This window comes from Lactuca serriola, chromosome 8, assembly GCF_051521515.1.
Source record: "Lactuca serriola cultivar US96UC23 chromosome 8, Lser_US96UC23_V15, whole genome shotgun sequence".
Taxonomy (NCBI): Eukaryota; Viridiplantae; Streptophyta; class Magnoliopsida; order Asterales; family Asteraceae; genus Lactuca; species Lactuca serriola.
In genome coordinates, this window is record NC_136415.1 from 161,381,900 (window position 1) to 161,402,305 (window position 20,406).

At 35.4% G+C, this 20,406-nt stretch overlaps 1 long non-coding RNA gene across 6 annotated transcripts; it reads left to right on the plus strand.

Annotated features, from left to right (window-relative positions):
• Positions 1–6,861: 6,861 nt before the first annotated feature.
• On the plus strand, positions 6,862–11,544 carry LOC145070554 (uncharacterized). 6 transcript variants are annotated; one of them, XR_013689992.1, is made up of 11 exons: positions 6,862–7,402; positions 7,526–7,587; positions 7,738–7,923; positions 8,325–8,529; positions 8,726–8,777; positions 8,854–8,925; positions 9,022–9,240; positions 9,369–9,466; positions 10,323–10,521; positions 10,762–10,972; positions 11,151–11,544. It is a non-coding gene; the product is annotated as an uncharacterized LOC145070554 (long non-coding RNA). The 6 variants fall into 6 exon arrangements; XR_013689988.1 differs by having other exon boundaries at positions 6,862–7,587; positions 10,723–10,972; XR_013689991.1 differs by having other exon boundaries at positions 6,862–7,587; positions 11,148–11,544.
• The last annotated feature ends 8,862 nt before the right edge of the window (positions 11,545–20,406 follow it).

A 20,406-nucleotide genomic window follows, 5' to 3' on the forward strand; every position in this document is an offset into this window, starting at 1 on the left:
GCTTCCTCATGCTTACATTCGGTTGTATATCCTCTAATTTGTGACACTCCAACTGTCACCATTAAGCATCGCCCAACCGACTCAGTAACTCTTTCTCTCGCCACATAAGCTCTTCAACGCGAGGGTCTGCGTACCTCTTCATCTTCAGAGTCTGTAGACCAAACTTCTACTCCACCAAACTCATCATCAATAACATGTTCCTGCATAATTATAGCATTCATAGAAATCTTAGTTTCTTTCTTCTTCTTTATCTCCTCCAACTTTCGAATGTGGTAAGCTTCGTCATCTTCTTCATCCTTTTTCTCAGACATCTTTCTCAGCATGCAATCCTTAGCAAAGTGGTTCTTGCCATGACAGTAGTTGCAGTCATATCCTGAATCTCCTACAAGCTTGCTATCCTTCTTCTCATCGTCCTTTTGAGTAGTGTTCTTGCTCTCCTCTTTTGTCTTTTCAGAGCTATATCTTCCCTGCCAGTTTCGGTTCTTGTTGACAGGGAACTTCTTACGAGTAAACTTGTTTGGGTTTGTAACCATCATTTCATATTATCCATTAGTTAGATCGCACTCTGACATATCAGATTCTTCCTCTTCGTCTGCCATACCCATTAGTTTCGCCAGCGAGTAGGACTAAAATTGCTCAAGTGTCTTCATAGTCGAGACCACTGCCATCCATTCAGGTCTTAAGCCATTCATGAATGTGACCTTTTGTTCGATCACCTTCCTTTCAATACCATGCTTCATCATCTTGCTAAGCAGATGGTTAAAACAATCGAATGTCTAAATGATTTTCTCTTTAGGTTTTAGTTCGAAAGCACCGAACTCAAAGAGAAATAGGGTTTGGATCGAGTGTTCCAGATCCTCATCAGTTGAATATAATTCTTTCAACCTATCCCATATTTCTTTATCTATAGTGCATGAACTTACTAAACGGAAAGTATCGGCTTGCAAATAAAATCTGATCATTTTCATAGCTTTAACATTGCATAACACCTTGTCTTTTTCGTCTTAAGGGATCTTCTCTACGTCCACCAAGAGTTGGTTATACTCCTTTTGAGTCTTGATCGTTATGTTCATTCCAGAGTAAACAAACAAACCCAATGTTATTGCTTCCCAGATAAGATAGTCATTGTCTTCAGATCCAACAACGTAGTCTTCGAAGTGATGCGCCCATACTTCATAATCTTGAGTATAGAGAATGGGAACCCTCGTAGTGGATTCTATACTGTTGGAGATGTTGATTGGATTGACTTGAGACATGATGAAAAACTTCTTCTTTAATCTGCTCGAATCAGACTTGTAAAGTTGAAACTAGGGTTTTATCGAACACCAGATACACCATCTACAAGAAGAAGACGGCTTCTATATATTCGATAAAAGCAGAAACCCTAAGGGATTTTTCAAACATAAGAGATGCGTATATATTACACAGTTTCTTGGTCTGATTCCAATTGATGAGATTATTGCGCTATTAGATCGATAGATTCTAATAAGATAAACAAGAATGAAGCAATAAAAGAACACAAGAATGAATCAAAAGATGTCGAATGAGTAATATCTCACACCTCAGAAGAGCTCGATGAAGAACTTCGACTGTAGAGGTGTGCTTAGGGTTACAATGCAAAAGCTATTAATGAGAACGTTAACCTTAATGCTATACATGCATGCATAATATATAAGCTAACCCTAATGCTTATACCACGGTTGGACAAGCCCAAACCGGGTAATCAAAATATTAACATTAAACGCATATGAGGCAACATTCTAAACCCAACAAATGTATAAATATATTTTAAACCTAAATAAATACGCGTTGAAAAGTTTTTATACTGTTGATATATGTGGTTTATAGAATATAACCATATTAATACGTACTTTCAGATTTATGTGTATATTATAGTTTTATATGTAATAAATAAAAAATTATTCAAGTTAAATACAAATAAATATATATTAAATACATATAAATATAATTATTTAAATATATAAATACGTATTTAAATATATAAGTATCTTTTTAAACATATTAATACCTTTAAAATATATTTATATATTTAAAAACATATTTTTAACTTTAAAAATTAAAAATATATTTATACATTCATGAAATATGTAATAATAATAATAATAATAGTAATAATAAAGTTGTAATAAATAATAGTAGTAATCCCTATTAGTTATTATATATAAAATGTCAGACAATAATTCACATGAAGCGACACAACGTAGTTGTTTGGTGTTTCTTTGTGTTTGTAGAAGGCAATTGTTCGACTCTTTTGGCTCCATTTTCTGAGCATTATGACTTAATTTTAACAAAATGACCAATGAGCACCGCGTCCGCCCGCTACATATGCATGTAATCGGCCGGTGACCTGTAAACTTGTTAAAAGGACTCAAACACAAAATTTACATTTTTAATGAACTTAAAAGTCATCAAAGGGTAAAACCAAACATTTCTTGAAAACTTAAGGGATTTTATAGAATTAAGTCTATATTGCTAACATTTGGTCAAAATATTATGGTGAAGTTGGTAAAAAAATGAACACCAACATTTAGTAATATATCGGCGACAAGTATATGGTAATATAGTGTAAACATTTGGTAACAATTTTAATATACAACAGTTACTAACATAAACAACCAATAACATGTGCTAACAAAAATAATCAATAACAATTTTAAGTCTATATTGACTTTTAATGAATTTAAAAGTCATCAAAGGGTAAAACCAAACATTTCTTGAAAACTTAAGAGATTTTATAGAATTAAGTCTATATTGCTAACATTTGGTCAAAATATTATGGTGAAATTGGTAAAAAAATATAACACCAACATTTAGTAATATATCGGCAACAAGTATATGGTAATATAGTGTAAACATTTGGTAACAATTTTAATATACAACAGTTACTAACATAAACAACCAATAACATGTGCTACCAAAAATAATCAATAACATAAGTGGGATTTTCTTAGTATATATATATATATATATATATATATATATATATATATATATATATATATATATATATATATATATGTATATATATATATATATATATATATAGTCCGTAAAACTTTTTTTTTCTTTTAATGTTTTGCAGAGAATTTGTTCTATCTACCAAACCTGTTTTTAAAAACAAATCCAGAAATTATATATGCAACATAATGTCAAACACGAAATAAACAAAGCAAACCATCAAAGTTCAAATTCAAGATCTACTATATAATAAAATAAAAATAAAATAAAGTCTTCAACAAACATTGTTTAAAATAACATATAAGATTAATCACAATCTTCATTGCTCTTATCAGTCTCCTCGGTCTTGTTGGTTGGTTTGGGGGTAAATTGTTGAACTATATTGGGATTGAATGGAAATTGTGGCATTGTTGGTGGTTGGAAGTTAGGAATTACAGATGTGAATGAGTTATTATAATCTTGTTGCATTTGAATTTGCATTTATTGGATTAATGTAGCAACTAGTGGGTTTTGAGCACTACAACATTCCTACGGTGTACATGTAACCCTAATTCTTTGGCACTAGGTTTTTCTTAATTTATACATGCAATATTGATTATCCAAAGCATGAACCCCAACTAGCATACAATATTCGATATTTATAACATAAAACCAAATTAGATGAATACCTCTTTATTGTAGCTTGTAGACCTTGACCTTCAAGAGCTTAGTACCTAAAATGTGGCACCTCTAGTTGGTCACAAACACCAAAAGAAATGGAGTAATATGATAGAGAGGTGAGGAACACTTAAAATCAGCTAGGGTTTCTTTTTTTAGCAGTATAGGTTCGATATTGGGAGTGCTAGGGGTTCCTTATATAGTTGAGCTACTAGGGTTTCAGGTAAAACCCTAATCTGATTGCTTAGGCCTTGAGCAGTCCAATAGATCCTTCCAGAAGACCTCCTTCGACGAAATCTATGTGGGTTACACATAGGATTTCGTCCACCTCTTCCTAAGGATCCATAAGCCCAACTTTCAATTATCATATAATTTCAATATCAGACCCCTTAATTTGATCAGTCTCTTTTGATCACTAAATTAATTTCAAATTAATTCTTGATCAATACTAACTAAATAATATGATTTCTTAATTAATATATTATTTTTATATTATATTAATAATTCACAATTAGCCTCTTTCTCCATTATTGATCCAGTCAAGATGCTATGGTGAAGGCAACCCAAAAGGACCATGCTACTATCGGGTCAAGTACATACCAATTATAGTTATGGGCTTAGAAACCTAATTCAACAGTCTCCCACTTGGATAAGTCTAATAACTTTAATTGCCAATGTAACTTCAAATTCTGATTGACAATCATAGCTCTCAAAAGCCGTTGTCGAACTCTGACCTATTCAATGACACGTCCTATAGATAACGGTTCATGTAATCCTCCATTCTCAAGATATCAAGTGGACAAACACATGGAACATAATCATACCCAATGTACAACAGTTTGTTTCCCGATTTTTGATTTGTTTGACATAAAACTTAATTGAACACATCAATTCAGTCCTGACCGGGCTCGGCACATAAGTCAACACCAAATCATCGAGGGGCCTAAGATATCATTTTTAATCCTCCTAGGATAAAATGAATAGATAAACTTTGACTTATATGCTTGTACTATTTACTCATTAAAACGTACACAATAATGCATTTTGTAACATCAAGTTATTGATGCGTTAACATATTATCAATGCACAACTAAATCATAAACAACATCTCATATATCTCGGTTTAAAGACTATACGATATTATTGTCGCACAATCACTCATGATTAATTCCATGAAGTGATTCAGATGAGCGTGGGTTTAATCTAATACTCAAATTCTTATTTCAAGAGCACTCAAGAACGTTGCAGCAAACATTTGCTATGTCTAAACACTTAGACAAATCTACAAACCAATTCATGAAATTCTAACCTCATAGCTGACTTCCAAAGTATGATCGACTGTGGATAATTCGAATAATCCTATTATTCTGCAAGTCAAAACATGCAAAAGTGAAACAATAGTAAACAATGGACACAAGATAGTAACTTTACTCACAAATAAATCCCCATTAATTAATCATCAAACGTCAACTACATTTTATCTATTATAAGTTTTTAATTACTATCTAATCACTAAAACTAATATCGTCCTTCTGCCCAATGTTGTTGGATTAGTGTCTAAGTCCATAACTATATTTGGTATGTACTTGACCCGATTGTAGAAAGGTCCTTTTGGGTTGCCTTCACCAAAGAACCTTGACTGGATGATTAGTGGAGAAAGAGGATATTATGGTTTATTAATATATTTTAAGAATAATATATTATTTAATTAATATTAGTCAAGAATTAATTTGGAATTAATTTTGTGGCTAAAAGAGATTAATTAAATAAAGAGGACTGGAATTGCAATTATAAGATAATTGGATTTTGGGATGTGGATCCTTTGGATAAAGGGATGGACGAAATTAAGGCAGAAGCCCACCTTGAATTCATCCAAGGCCTTATTCCAAAAGGTTCCTTTGGACTGCTTGGTGGCTAAGTTATCCAATTAGGGTTTTGACTGAAACCCTAGCAGCTCACCTATAAAAGGAACCCTAGGGCTTCAGAAATCGGCTACTAGTAATACCCTAGAGATCTAGAGCTGATTTTGAGCATCCTTCCCCTCTCTCCAAGATCATCCTTCTTTCCTTGGTGTTTCTGATTCATTAGAGGCATCGCATTTGAGGTGCTAGGTTCTCATAAGCTAAAGATCTTCAAGCAACAATCAAGGTAACATTCATACTTGTTTATTTATGTTGATTTCAAATTTTGTATGCTAGAATTAGGGTTCATAAGCTTTGGATGATTTGCATGTACAGTTAGAGAAACCTAGATCCAAAGCTTTAGGGTTTGCATGTGCACCATAGGACTGATGTATTGCTCAAAACCCATTAGTGGTATCAGAGCCTTGATTGGTTTCTATTTAATTTGATGCTTTGTATGATCATTCTTTGCTTAAAATCGAAATTTCTGCTTTCTGCCTGTCAAACTCGTCGAGTCACCTGATGAACTCGACGAGTCAGATGAACCCGGCGAGTCCAGATGGCAACTCGGTGAGTCGGAGTGTCAGAGGCAGATATTTTGGGATTTTGACCTATTTTGAGTTACGATAATTGCCAAAAACATTTTTGATTGATTAAATCTGATTTTTATCAATATGATGTGACTATGCTTATCAAAATAAATATAATTGTCAATTAATTGGATAATCATTGCCTTATATGATAACTTTAATTATTTGAATTATTTGATTGAATTTTCTTGCCATGAAATTGGATTACGTCAAATTTAGATAATCACTAATTAATTGTTTAATTAAATTATTTTCAATTTGATCTAGAAAGTTTTCAAAAGTTTCAAAACTAGCCCTCAAGTTTTGGAATTTAAAATTTTGATTAAAGTTTGAAATATTTAAATTCTAAACCCTAGAATTTTACAAGTTTAAAATTCAACCTTTATACTATTATAATACTATAAGAATAATAATTATATATATATATATATATATATGTGTGTGTGTGTGTGTGTGTGTAAGAATAATGCTAGTCTTACCATTAGTTGACCTCATTTACACTACTAGAAAATAGCCCTTTAATGACGCGCAAACAATGACACGCAGTGATTTACGATACGCAAAAGCATGCGCCTTAAAAATAACGTCATCTCTTCTTAAATTTGAAGGATAGAAGACACACATTTATGCGTGCCCTGAAATTAATGTTAGAAAAGAAAAAAAAATACGGAGGGCACCTATCATAAAAGCGCATCATGTGAAGGTGTCGCTTTATATTTTTTTAAGAAGGCACGTTCTCGGTATTTTTTTTGAGAAATGAAATCCCAAAAAAATTAAATACCCCGCCTGATACTCCTTCTTGTCCTTCTAAAATCCTTTGCTAAGAACCCTAAATCATTCATAACAATTTTCCATTTCCAAAAAAAATTAAACATCCCACCTACTACGACTCCCCAAATCACCCTAAATCATAAATCCCTATATATTAAGAACCCTAATTATTGAGAAACGGTGCCTAGATCAAAAACTGTGAATTCAACTTGGAATTAGTTCAGGTTCTCTCAATCAAGAACCTCCCCATTTTATAACTCAGAAAAATCATCAATGCACACATATTGCACCTGCGCCGGAGTCAGCCATTCGTTATCTCATATGGTCATCATCACAACCTCGGGTTTATCAACTCCTTCCGCAAGATCTTTCTCATAAATTCTATCAATCCTAACCGTTCTCTCAATCAAGAAACCCTAACCTTTCTCTGTATTCATGAGCCAGTAATCGCGGCAAAGAAGATCAACAACAAAGACCAACTGGTTCGATTTCTCCCTAAAACTGGTACAACTTCACTTAAATCTGACTTCACTCCACTCTCTGAGTTTGTTTTCTCCCTAATCGATGCATTCACCAAGTTTGAATTTGGTACGTTTTCGTCTCTTAAAAAACACGTCATCAACAAAGTCCAAGAAGAATTCATTAACAATGGTGGTCCTGGGGAAGGCGTCCTCAGCAAACTTCAAGGAGTGAGTGTTTTTTTTTCGATGTCGACTAAATTGGTAGATTTTTTCTAGTATAGATCTAGTTTTATGGGGTTTGGATTTCGTTGCTGTGATGTTTATTTGGATCTGTTATTGTGAAATTCGTACCGTTTGTTTACTGTTTTGGTGGTTCAGGTATTTTGGTTAGTTATGGGTGTTGAAGATGATGCAAGTTGGGGCTATAGTGGGTCCGATTGACAGATCTGTTGTCGCCAAGTCGATTGCCCCTGGAGCTACATCGAACATTGTTCATGGTCTTAATGTTCCATGTGAAGGGCCGAAAGAGTATAAACTCCCACCACTGATTTACTTTTCCCTCCGGTAAGTATCTTTTAGCTCATAAATTATACGAAAAATTATACCTACATGTACTGGATGCTTGGACTTCTTCATAAGTGGATACCATGAAATTGTTCATGCTAATTCATTGCTCTTAGAAATTTGCAGCATATAGAAGTTAGACCTTTGTTGCTTTCAGATTCACCTAGGGTAGATGAGTATATAAAGAATCTCCGAATGAGTATACATTTCCTGGTTATAATTGTGTATCTTAGTTATGCGAAAGAGAGCAACTTTGTTGAGAGTAAAGAAGTAAAATTGCTTACACATCCGAAATTCGGGGGTCAACCAAATGTATTTATCATGAAATATTGGGCTGTCTTTATTTCATTTATTGTTCATACTTTCATGGTTTGTTTCCTTAAGTATGTTGTTATCTGCAGACACCGTTGCAGACTCCAATGCAAACACCTTTGCTTGTTCAAACACCATTACCAGGAACAACTCCAACACCTTTACTAGGGACCATGGACAATTACAATATACCTACTGGAGGTACCCCCATTACCCCAAGTGATTATCCTTTTATAAATGAGAATGGAGTTTCTCAGATGGAAAATCTGGGAGGCCTAACACATACATGGCAAGGTCATCTTTCTTATCCTCTTCATTGCTTTGTGTAGCATCACCCCATTATTATATTACATTGGTATCTTCATTTTCATTTGAGATGATTATATGGGTACTCTACATGCCCCCATTCAAAACAAAAATTTATCAGATCTAATTTCTTTTGTGATTGAAGTTGTAGAGGTTATACATTAAAGTTTTATTTTCTATACAGCAACCACCATCTCGTTGGTTGAACCAAAGGCCTCCTCTTGATGTGAATGTTGGTAATGTCTCTCTCTCTCTCTCTCATTGGTGATATTAAAAATGTATAGATATTTAAACGTATGCATGTATCATCAGTTGAAGTACCACGACAGTGGAAAACAGAAGGAATTTTTACCTCAAATGGGACAATGGAACATGAAAGATAAGGTAATCCACACCCTATATATTAAATACTTGTCATTTTCAATTGTTTATAATATAATTAATATTATACTATTTTTTGAATCTTCTTCTCCTCGTAAGAAAAACCATGAGCAGAATCTTGATCCACCAGAAGCACAGTGGATGAACTACCAAATCCCTCAGATTCCACAGCAACATGTGGTTATGTCAGGCCATTATCAAGTACCACAACCCCTCCCTCTGAATGTAATAGACACTATTTATCTGGAGACACGTATGACAGTGTAAGAACAAACGGAAAGAAAAGAGAAGGTTGCCTGGCAAAAGATCAAAGAGAAGGTCCAAATAGTTGCTTTTGATATATATATATATATATATATATATATATATATATATATATATATATAACTTAAATCTCTTTTCATATAATATTGTATTTGTAACTTGTAAAAGTGGACTTACTTTAGGAGTTCTGGGAGTTCAAGTGAAACAGAAAGTGGAAGTAGCAGTTCTGATGATGGAAAAGCAAATCGACGTGTTGCAAAGGCCAAGAATTGACCTCCAAGTACTTCTGCTGTCCTTTTTTCCCTTCTTTTTAAGGGCATATTGTAGGAAATAACAACATACTATACTCTTTCTACCAATATAAGCATTGTACTGTACTTTTACCCATAATAACAATATAGCAATGTTGGATTTTAATCTTGATAGCTTGTTTTTAGTAGTAATTTAGTATTTATTTTATTTTGGTGAGTTAAATAAACGATAGTAGATTGTAAGTTGAATGAGTCATGTAGGACCGAGTATTAAGGAGTAGTAGAGAGTTGGATTTCACCTGGAAAAATGGAACCTGGGTTTACTGTTTCCTACTAGAGTTAGCATGTGTTGGCTATATAAATAATCACCTTTTACTTGAATGAAATAAGAAGCTTTGAGTGCAGTTTTTTTGAGTTACTGTTACTTCTTCCTTCCTCTATATACTTCTCAAACATTAAGACAAGAAGTTTCTTTGGTTTGTGAAGGAGTATTGAAGGTCTGTGCTCCAACAATAGCAACGTCCTTACATTTATTTACCAATAATAGCAATATGTCACTCATGGTGGCAACAAACTTATATTTTCATTACAGATAGTAGTATTATGTAGTAGATAACTTAAAATGATCGTATATATATGTAGAAAATGCAACATTGCCATTTTGGGTAAAGATAAAGTACATTGCTATTATGGTAGGTATAACTTATAGGTGTGATTATAAGTAAAAAATAATAATCAAATACATTGCTATTATTGGTAAAGAGACGTACATATGTAAGTAGGTTGCTGCTATGGGTAAAAAATAAAGTACAAAGCAAATTTCAGTTTTCCTTACTCAACTGTTAGTGAGATAGATGCTTACAAATCTTGTTATGTAATATGTAGTGAGGAAAAGTTTACCAGATCTGTCACGAAAGGAACTTGAATCAAAGGTGGAAATTAAGGATCAAAATTCAAAGAAAACAACCTTGGAAGAGCAAGAACTTGTTAAAAATGGGGTTGTGAAGGAGAAGGAGAAGGAAAATATATCTAATAAGCCACCTGCCAAGCAAAATCAAGATTCAGATGACTCGAGCAAATCCAGGTGTGAACTTTGAAGACACATACACTGACATACATTGATATTGTGTTGTGTTGTGTGTGTGCGTGTCTATATATATATATATATATATATATATATATATATATATATATATATATATATATAAATCAAGATTCACTTTCCACTCAGACAAAAATACTCTTTTGGATTGTTCTGCATTATTATGACCATTTTCCCTCATAGAAATTTTGACATTAACATACATGGGCACATTTCTTTTAGTGTAGATTTTGTCGAAGAGAAATGACAACAAAGAAGATAAGTATCACTTGTTTTTTGTATATATACACTTTTTCTTCTTGTTTAATAACTTAAAAACTATATAATTGTGAAAATTGAAGGTTCACACACTGTTAAAAGGATTGGAAAAGATAGTTGCAATTGCAGATATTCCAATGTTAGTCTGTGGTGACTTCAATTCAGTTCCAGGAAGGTATGTGCCATTTTAGCTACATTTGTTATGTGTGTTGTGTGGCCAACAAACATTTTTTTTCATTACTTTGGTGTATGTAATTATTGATCCACAGTAAGTCCATGGATTTACTGTGTTTTCGGATTGTCCTATAGGTAACATCTCAGCTTCTGATTAATTTGGTTTACTATTTTAGCAGGTTGATCCTGCTACATGGCCAATAATGATCTGTAGGGCCTACTAGAAGGATTGGATATTATAGTTAAGCATCTATCTAAGACTTCACGGCAAGGACTTGATGAATATAAGCTAGCAATGTTTTACTTGATTTGGACATGAACAAGACTCAAGCAAAAGCAAGACTCATACTTTGGCATGGCTAGAAGCTTTGGAGGAAACAAGACTCAAGCAAAAGCAAACACACAGGGAGTTGTTGGCACATAGTAAGCTAGATAATGCAATTGTATATAAATTCTGCTTCTCTTGAGTTCATTTCTTTTATTACAATTACTCAATATTAGAATAATTATTTGTATTTAACATATTAGTGAAATGAATTATCTTTGTTATTTATGGTATTTTATTTTGTATTATGAGATTTTTAATGTATTATTTAATTTGAAAATTAGTAAATCAATAAAATAATATTTTTTTTAAACATTTAAAGTTATGATACGCAAAAATGTGCGTCATCTTCATTTATGACATGGCCTTTCTTGACAGGGGCTTTCTTGATACGCATTGCATGTCATTAACACGTGCGTCGTCTTCCTTTATGATAGGGCCTTCCTTGATACGCATTTCGTGTCGTAAACGCGCATCGTAATTGCGCGTAATGCGCATCGTCTATAGACGACGTGTAAAAGTGCATCGTCTCTCTTTATGACATGGCCTTCCTTGACGCGCATTTGCGCGTCGTCTGAGCCTTTTATGACGTGCAATGAGTGTCATAAAAGGTTGTTTTGCTAGTAGTGTCACGAAGCCGATCTATAATGGGGGGTATAAGGTTGTTGCCTATAAAATGCCAGTTTAATGTGTGTTCACTCACACCCACCGCTTCCTTGATTGGTGGATGGTCGTTAGCCAAACGGGTAGGATAGGGAAACTAATTCCTCATTATAAGTATAATGAATATTTCAAAGTAACTAAATGTTTTTACAAATTCCCAATCTTAGTTACTTAAGGAAAAATGTGAAATTGTATATTAATCCATGAAATTACACTTTGCACCTTGCCGAGACATTAGTGAACCATGCGTGGTTAACCGGCATACTAATTTGGGATTGGAAAGGGTGGCGAAGGGTGTCTTGATGTTTGTCATAGATCAATCGAGTGTGTATGGCTAACCGGCACATTGATTAGGTGTTAATGACAACAAGTGCACCATGTACATTTGCATGGTTATTCACACCTTGTTTGTGATCCTCGGTATCCCAGTCACAAACTTGAAGGGCATAATCGATATTTAAACATGCCATTGAAAAGCTCAATGAATCTCAACAGATCTAGGATTTTCAATTTATTTAAGACTTATACATCTTTTTTATTTTTCATGGTGGAAATTAGTGAATTGTCATTCACTTACCTTCAAACTATTTGCACTTAGATTATGGCATCCCTCTTCTGAATTGTAAATAATTGTGTTGGGTGTTTAATTGGGGTCTTTATCTAATCTAAACTTTGTTCCTTTTCTTTTTCAGATGTCTACTCCAAACGACAACGCTTCTGGCTCAAACCATTCTGGCTCATTATCTCTTATGAATATTTGTGAGAGAGTGATTTTGGATGGCACCAACTTTAACGACTGGATTCATAACATACGAATGGTGAATCGATATGAGGACAAAGATTATGTCCTTGACAAGTATCTAAAGTAAATCAACCGTAATACTGCTACTCCTGAGCAGATTGCTGTGTTCGAGGCTCATGAGCGAGATGCTACAAAAGTCCATTGCATCATGCTTGCAACTATGACTGTTGAACTCGAAAAGTCCTACGAGAACTTTTATCCCTACGAGATGCACCAAGATTTTATCGATAGGTACCACCAAAGTGCGAGGCATGAAAGGTACAAGATCATCACTTTGGTGATCACTACCAAAATGAAGGATGGAGAGTCCATCACAGCCCACCTGCAAAAGATGCAGAGATTTGTGGACCGCTTGCTGAAGTTAAATGTTAACTTCAACGAGGAGTTGGCGATTGACATCATTCTCCACTCCTTACCTCCTTGCTACAACCAGTTTCGTATGACCTATCATATGAACAAGCAGGAGGTTACCCTAAGCAAGCTTCAAGCCTGCTAAGGACTGCTGAGAGCCATCTCAAGGACAAATCTATTGCATCAACTCCTACTGCTACTACTACTGGCCCTGTCTTGGCTATTGGGCAAGGTAAAGGGAAGAAGAGGAAGGCTCTTCACAAGTGCTTCAAGGGAAAGTCCCATGATGGCTCATGTTCTAGTGGGACCAAAGATGGTTCTGCCACTCCCTCTGCCAAACCTAAGGATGCAGAGTGCTTCCACTGCCATGAGAAAGGGAATTGGAGACAAAGCTGCCCGAAGTACATGCATGAGATCAAGGATGGGAAGATAAAGCCCACCTTCTTAGGTATTTATACTATTCAACCTAATAATTCATCACATGCTAGTTCGCCGGTTCTCGATACAGGATGTGGTTTTCACATTTGTTCTGATTTGTAGGGCCTTAAAAGAAGTAGGGATATGGAACACGGGAAAATGAACATGATCATGGGGAATAGAAGATGGCCACCTGTTTCCAAGATTGGAGTTTATTCTTTAGTGCTTAGTAATGGGTTAGGATTAGATTTGGATAATTGTTACTACTCGTTTGATATGGCGAGAAACATTATTTCTTTTCATGGTTTACATAGATAAGGATTTAGATTTTCATTCACTAATGAATTTGGATCTATTAATGCTTATTTGAATGGTGTTTTCTATTTTGAAGCATTACCTTGTAATTCAATATATGAAACTGTGATGGTTGTAGATGACTTAGGAAATAATGTATTGCAAATCGATTCATCCAATGGTGTGGATAAGGCATGTATGTGGCATTGTCGTCTTCGACATGTCAACAAGAAGCTCATAGCCCAACTCCAAAAGGATGGTGTGTTGGAGTCATGCGACCTTAGGGACGATGACACGTATGAGTCCTGTTTACTTGGAAAGATGGTCAAGTCACCCTTCACTGGCACTTGTGCGAGGGGTAAGGTTTTATTGGATATCATACATACAGATGTATGTGGGCCTTTTAGATCCACAACAAGGGATGCTTGTTGCTTCTATGTGAATTTTACCAATGATTATAGAAGATATGGGTATATCTACTTAATCAAGAAATAGTTAGAAACATTTGAAAAGCAATTAGGTTTTTTACTAAAACCCTAGCAGCTCACCTATAAAAGGAACCTTAGGGCTTCAGAAGTAGGCTACCAGTAATAGCCTATAAATCTAGAGCTGATTTTGAGCATCCTTCCCCTCTATCCAAGATCATCCTTGTTGCCTTGGAGTTTATGATTCATTATAGGCATCTCATTTGAGGTGCTAGGTTCTCATAAGCTAAAGATCTTCAAGCGACAATCAAGGTAACATTCTTACTAGTTTATTTATGTTGATTTTGGATTTTGTATGCTAGAATTAGGGTTCATAAGCTTTGGATGATTTGCATGTACAATTAGAGAAACCTAGATCCAAAGCTTTGGGGTTTTGCATGTGCACCATAGGATTTATGTATTGCTCAAAACCCATCAAATGCTCCTTGCATGCTGCAAATGCTTACCTACTCAGTCCCTTTGTAAGGGGATCTGTTGGGTTCTCCTCCGATGATACCCTCTTGAGTACAAGGAGTCCTTCTTCTACCCCATGTCTGATGAAGTGATATTTTCTATCGATATGTCTGGATCTGCCATGATCCCTCAGTTCCTTGGTCAAAGCGACCGCACCTTCGTTATCGTAGAAAATCTCCATATCAATGCTTTAAAACTCGGGTTTTTATTGACCCGGTGTGATGACCGGTTCACGAGTCAACCGGTTCAACCGCTGGGTCAACCCGGTTTATGGTCTTTTTCTATATTTTTTTATATATTTTTACTTTCATGCATAATGCATTAACACATAAAACCAATAATTTGATTTCCACAAAGTTTAAACATCAAAAAACATTAAAGAAACCGCAAATGCTCGTTGTTTTGGCGTTCACTACTTGTATCCAACTATCCAAACCCTATTAAAATGGATCAATCCGGTTTTAACCGGTTCGACATAAGCGGTTGAACCGCGGTTTAGGGGAAACCCGGCCGATTCGATCCGGTTCATATTTTTACAAAAAAACCGGTCTTAATTGATCCGCTTTCTACCCCGGGTCACGGTCCAACCAGTTGAACCGGCCGGGTCAACCTAGGTTTTAAAACATTGCACCATAGGCTCCTTTATGGTCGGTACAACTCCAAGGTCTCCGATGAAGTTCTTCAACGATATTGCTTCCTTCGACACTTCGCTCGCTGTTATATACTCTAATTCGCACATTGTATCAGCTACTGTCTCCTGCCTGGAAATTTTCCAAGTCACTGCTCCTCCATTTAGGGTAAAAAACCAGCCCGATTGAGACCTAAAGTTGTCTCTGTCTGTCTGAAAACTGGTGTCACTATACTCTGTCACTCTCAAGTCTTCACTTCTACCAAGTACAAGGACCCAGTCCTCGTCCTTCGCAGATACTTAAGAATGTTCTTTATGGCTATCCAGTGGGCTCTACCAGGGTTCCATTGATATCGACTAACCATGCTCAAAGTAAAGGTCAAATCAGGGTGAGTACAAGTGATAGCATACATGATCGAGCCAACGACGAAATCATAAGGTCCTGGACTCATTTCTGCTATCACAACATCAGTACTCGGACTCTGAATCTTACTCTGTTTGGCATTGCTCTGGATAGGCAACTCTCTCTTTTCTTAGAATTTTCCATGTTGAAACATTTCAACACTTTATCCAGGTATGTACTTTGACTAAGTTCTATTAGTCTCTTACTCCTATTTCTCAATATCCTTATCCCTAAAATATAAGCAGCTTCTTCGAGGTCCTTCATAGTGAAGCAATTCCCAAGCCAGGACTTAACTCCCTGCAATGTTGGGATGTCGTTTCCCATGAGTAGTATGTCATCGACATACAGTACGAGGAAGCTAACTATATACTCCCACTAGCTTTGACATATACACAAGACTCATCCTCGCTTCTTGAGAAAAACCAAACTCTTTGACTTTGTCATCGAAATAAAGATTCCATATGCGAGATGCCTGTTTCAGTCCATAGATGGATTTCTCAAGCTTGCACACTTTATTCGGGTACTTCGCATCAACAAAACCCTATAGCTGATTCATGTAAACATCCTCAACCAACATTCCATTAAGGAAAGCGGTTTTGACGTCTATCTGTCATATTTCATAATCATGAAATGCAACTATGGCCAACATAACCCTTATAGACTTGATCTTGGCCACTGGTGAGAAGGTCTCGTCATAGTCGACTCCCATAGTTTGAGTGAAACCCTTCGTAACAAGTTGTTCCTTAAAAGTGTGCACTTTCCCATCCATGTCGGTCTTCTTCTTGAAGATCCATTTGCACCTGACCATCTTACGACCTGGCACATTTTCAACCAAGCTCTAAACTTGATTATCATACATGAACTAAATCTCGCTATCCATTACCTCTTTCCACTTGGAAGACTCTGGGCCCGTCATGGCTTCCTTATAGTTGTTAGGTTCATCCATATTTATTAGAGTGCTATCACTAACAAACGTATCACCCTCAGTACTTATATGAAAACCATATAATACGGGTGGAACACTAACTCTATTGGAATGTATTAGAGGTAAGGACTCGTCAATCAGTTCCATATGATTTTTCTCCTCGGGTTGAGCGCTAGTGTTAGAGGCTCCTTCATTGCTTGATTCTTGAAGCTCATCAAGATCAATTTGGCTCCCACTGTCCTCTTGGCATACGAGTTCTCTTTTGCGGATAACCCCTCTCCTCTCAACGAAGACAACATTCTCACTTGGTCTGTAGTAGAGATATCCAAAAGACTTTTGCGGGTAGCCGATGAAAATACATCGCTTACTACGAGGTTAGAGCTTGTCATGAGTCTCTCGTCTTACGAAACCCTCGCAACCCTAAACCTTGATATGTGCCAACGAAGGAACTTTCCCTGTCCATATTTCGTGAGGTGTTTTGGCAACCTTCTTAGTTGGGAATAGATTAAGGATATGGGCAGCAGTTTCTAAGGCATACCCCTAGAATAAGATTGGTAATGAAGCTCGATTCATTATGGAACGAACCATGTCCAACAAGGTTCGATTGCGTCTTTCTACCACACCATTAAGTTGTGGTGTCCTAGGTGGCGTCAATTGTGAAAAAATTCCACATTCCTTAAGATAGTCTTGGAACTCTATACTAAGATACTCACCACCTCGATCGGAGTAGATCATCTTTATCTTCCTGCCTAGTTGATTCTCCACTTCTTGCTTAAACTCTTTGAACTTTTCAAAAGTTTCTAGCTTATGCTTAATTAAGTAGATATAACCACATCTGCTATAATCCTTAGTAAAATTCACATAGAAGCGATTCACATCCCTTGTGGTGGATCTGAAGGGCCCACACACATTTGTGTGTATGAGATCCAACAATCCTTCACCCCTTTCACAAGAACCAGTGAAGGGTGACTTGGTTATATTTCAAGTAAATCAAACTCGCACGTGTCATCTAACCTATGGTCAAATTACTCCAAGACTCCATCCTTTTGGAGTTGGGCTATGCGCTTCTTGTTGACATGTCCAAGATGACAATGCATCAAGCAAGCTTTGTCTAAACCATTGGACGAATCAATATGCAATACATTATTTCCTAAGTTGTCTACAACCATCACAGTTTCATATATACCAATACAAGGCAACGCTTCAGAATAAAAATTACCATTATAGAAAGCATTAATATAACCAAATTCATTATTAAATGAAAATCTAAAACCTTGTCTATACAAACCAAGAAAAGAAATAATATTTCTCGCCATTTCTGAATAGTAGCAAAAATTGTTCAAATCTAACCCTAACCCACAACTAAGAACTAAAGAATAAATTCCAATCTTGGTGATAGGTGACACTCTCATATTCCCCATGACCAAGTTCATCTTCCCATGCTCCACATCCCTACTTCGTTTTAGACCTTGCAAATCAGAACAAATGTGAAAACCACATCCTGTATCAAGGACCCAAGAACTAGCATGTAATGAGTTATTAGATTGAATAATGTAAATACTTGTGAAGTTGGGCTTTATCTTCCCATCATTGATGTCTTGCAGATACTTCGGGCAGCTTCGTTTCCAACGCCCTTTGTCGTGACAGTAGAAGAACTCTGCATCCTTTGGATTAAAAGAAGGAGCAGCAGAACCACCTTTGGTCCCACTAGAAGAGGATCCATCATGGGACTTTTCCTTATGGTTCTTAGAAGGATCCTACCTCTTCTTCCCCTTTCCATGACCAATCGCCAATACTAGGGCAGCAGCAATAGGAATGGTGGCGACATATTTGCCTTTCAAGCCAGTTTCAGTAGTTCTCAACAACCCTTGAAGTTTGCTCAAGGTCACCTCATCATTGTTCAAATGATAAGTCTTTTTGAACTACTCATAAAAAGGAGGTAAAGAGTGGAGGATAATATCAATTGTCAACTCTTCATTGAACTTGACATTCAAGTTGAGCAAACGATCCACATACCTTTACAAGTGGGTCGTGATAGACTCTCCATCCTTCATCTTGACTGTGATTAACGAGGCAACAATCTCGTACCTTTCTTGACATGCACTTTGATGGTACTTTTCCATCAAATCATGGTGCATCTCATAATGCCAGTAGTCCTCGTAGAACTTCTGCAGCTCAGGAGTCATAGTGGCCACTATAATACACGCCACTTTGGTCGCCTCTTTATCGTGAGAACTCAGCTATTGTTCAGGAGTGGCTTTTGTTTCATCGATCTCATTGAGTTGCTTGTCGAGAACGTAATACTTCTCATCATACCGCAAGTCCATTCGAATGTTGTGAATACAGTCATTGAATTTGGATGAATCGGAATTGACCCTTGAACAAATGTTCATGAGTGAAAAGGAGCTTGAGGAATTGGAGTTTGAGTTGGATACGTTGTTTGATCCAGACATCTGAAATGAAGAAGAACAAGTTTTATTAGTTAAAAATCCACAATATAACACCTAAATGTAATATTATGGCTAGGATCCAACACAATTATTTACAATTTAGGATAGGGATGTCGTAATCTAATTGCAAATAATATGAAGGTAGGTAAATGACGATTTACCAATTTCATCACCAAAAATGAAATTTAAAAGAATTAAGTTTTATAAAATGAAATTCCTAATCGAATTTTTCAATGGCATGTTTAAATCTTGATTATGCCCTTCAAGTTTGTGACTAGGATACCGATGTTCACAAACAATGTGTGAATAACCATGCAAATATGTGTGACACTCTCGATGTCATTTACCACCTAATCAATGTACCGGTAAATCACACACGCTCCATTGATCTATAATAAACATAAAGCTACCCTTTGCTCCCTTTGCTAATCTCAGATTAGTGTGTCGGTTAACCACACACGCTCCACTAATGACTTGGCAAGGTACAAAGTGCAATTTCATGGAATAGCAACATATTCACATTTTCCCTAAAGAAACTAAGATTGAGAATTTAGAAAAACACTTAATTGTTTTATATTTATCATTATACTTAATTAATGAGGTTTAATGTCCTATCCTACCCACTCGGCTAAGGACCCTCCACTAGTCAAGAAGTGGTGGATGAGAGTGGACACCCATTCAATCACCATTTATAAGTAATTTCCTTATACCCCCCCCCCCCCCTATAGACCAGCTTCGTGAATGAGGTCTACTAACGGTAAGACTGACTCGTCTTATACATATATATATATATATATATATATATATATATATATATATATATATATATATATATATATATAAATTAAGCTTTTAATAATATAATAGTATAAGGGTTGAAATTTAAAATTTTAAAGTTTTAAAACTCTGGGGTTTAGAATTTAAATATTTCAAAATTAAAAACTTTTTAATCAAATTTTCTAGTTCAAAACTTGAGGGCAAATTTTGAAACTTTTCAAAACTTTTAGATCAAATTTGAAAACAATTAAATTAATCCTATAATTTATCTTTATCACATAATTTGACCTAATCCAAATTTATATGGTAAGATAATTCAAATCAAATTCTACAAATAATTACTTTATCATATAATCTAGTAATTATCTTAAAATTTGATAATTATCTTGTAATTAGATAAGGATAATCATTATCATATCAGAAAAAATGAATTTTATCAGTCACAACAATTTATGGTAATAA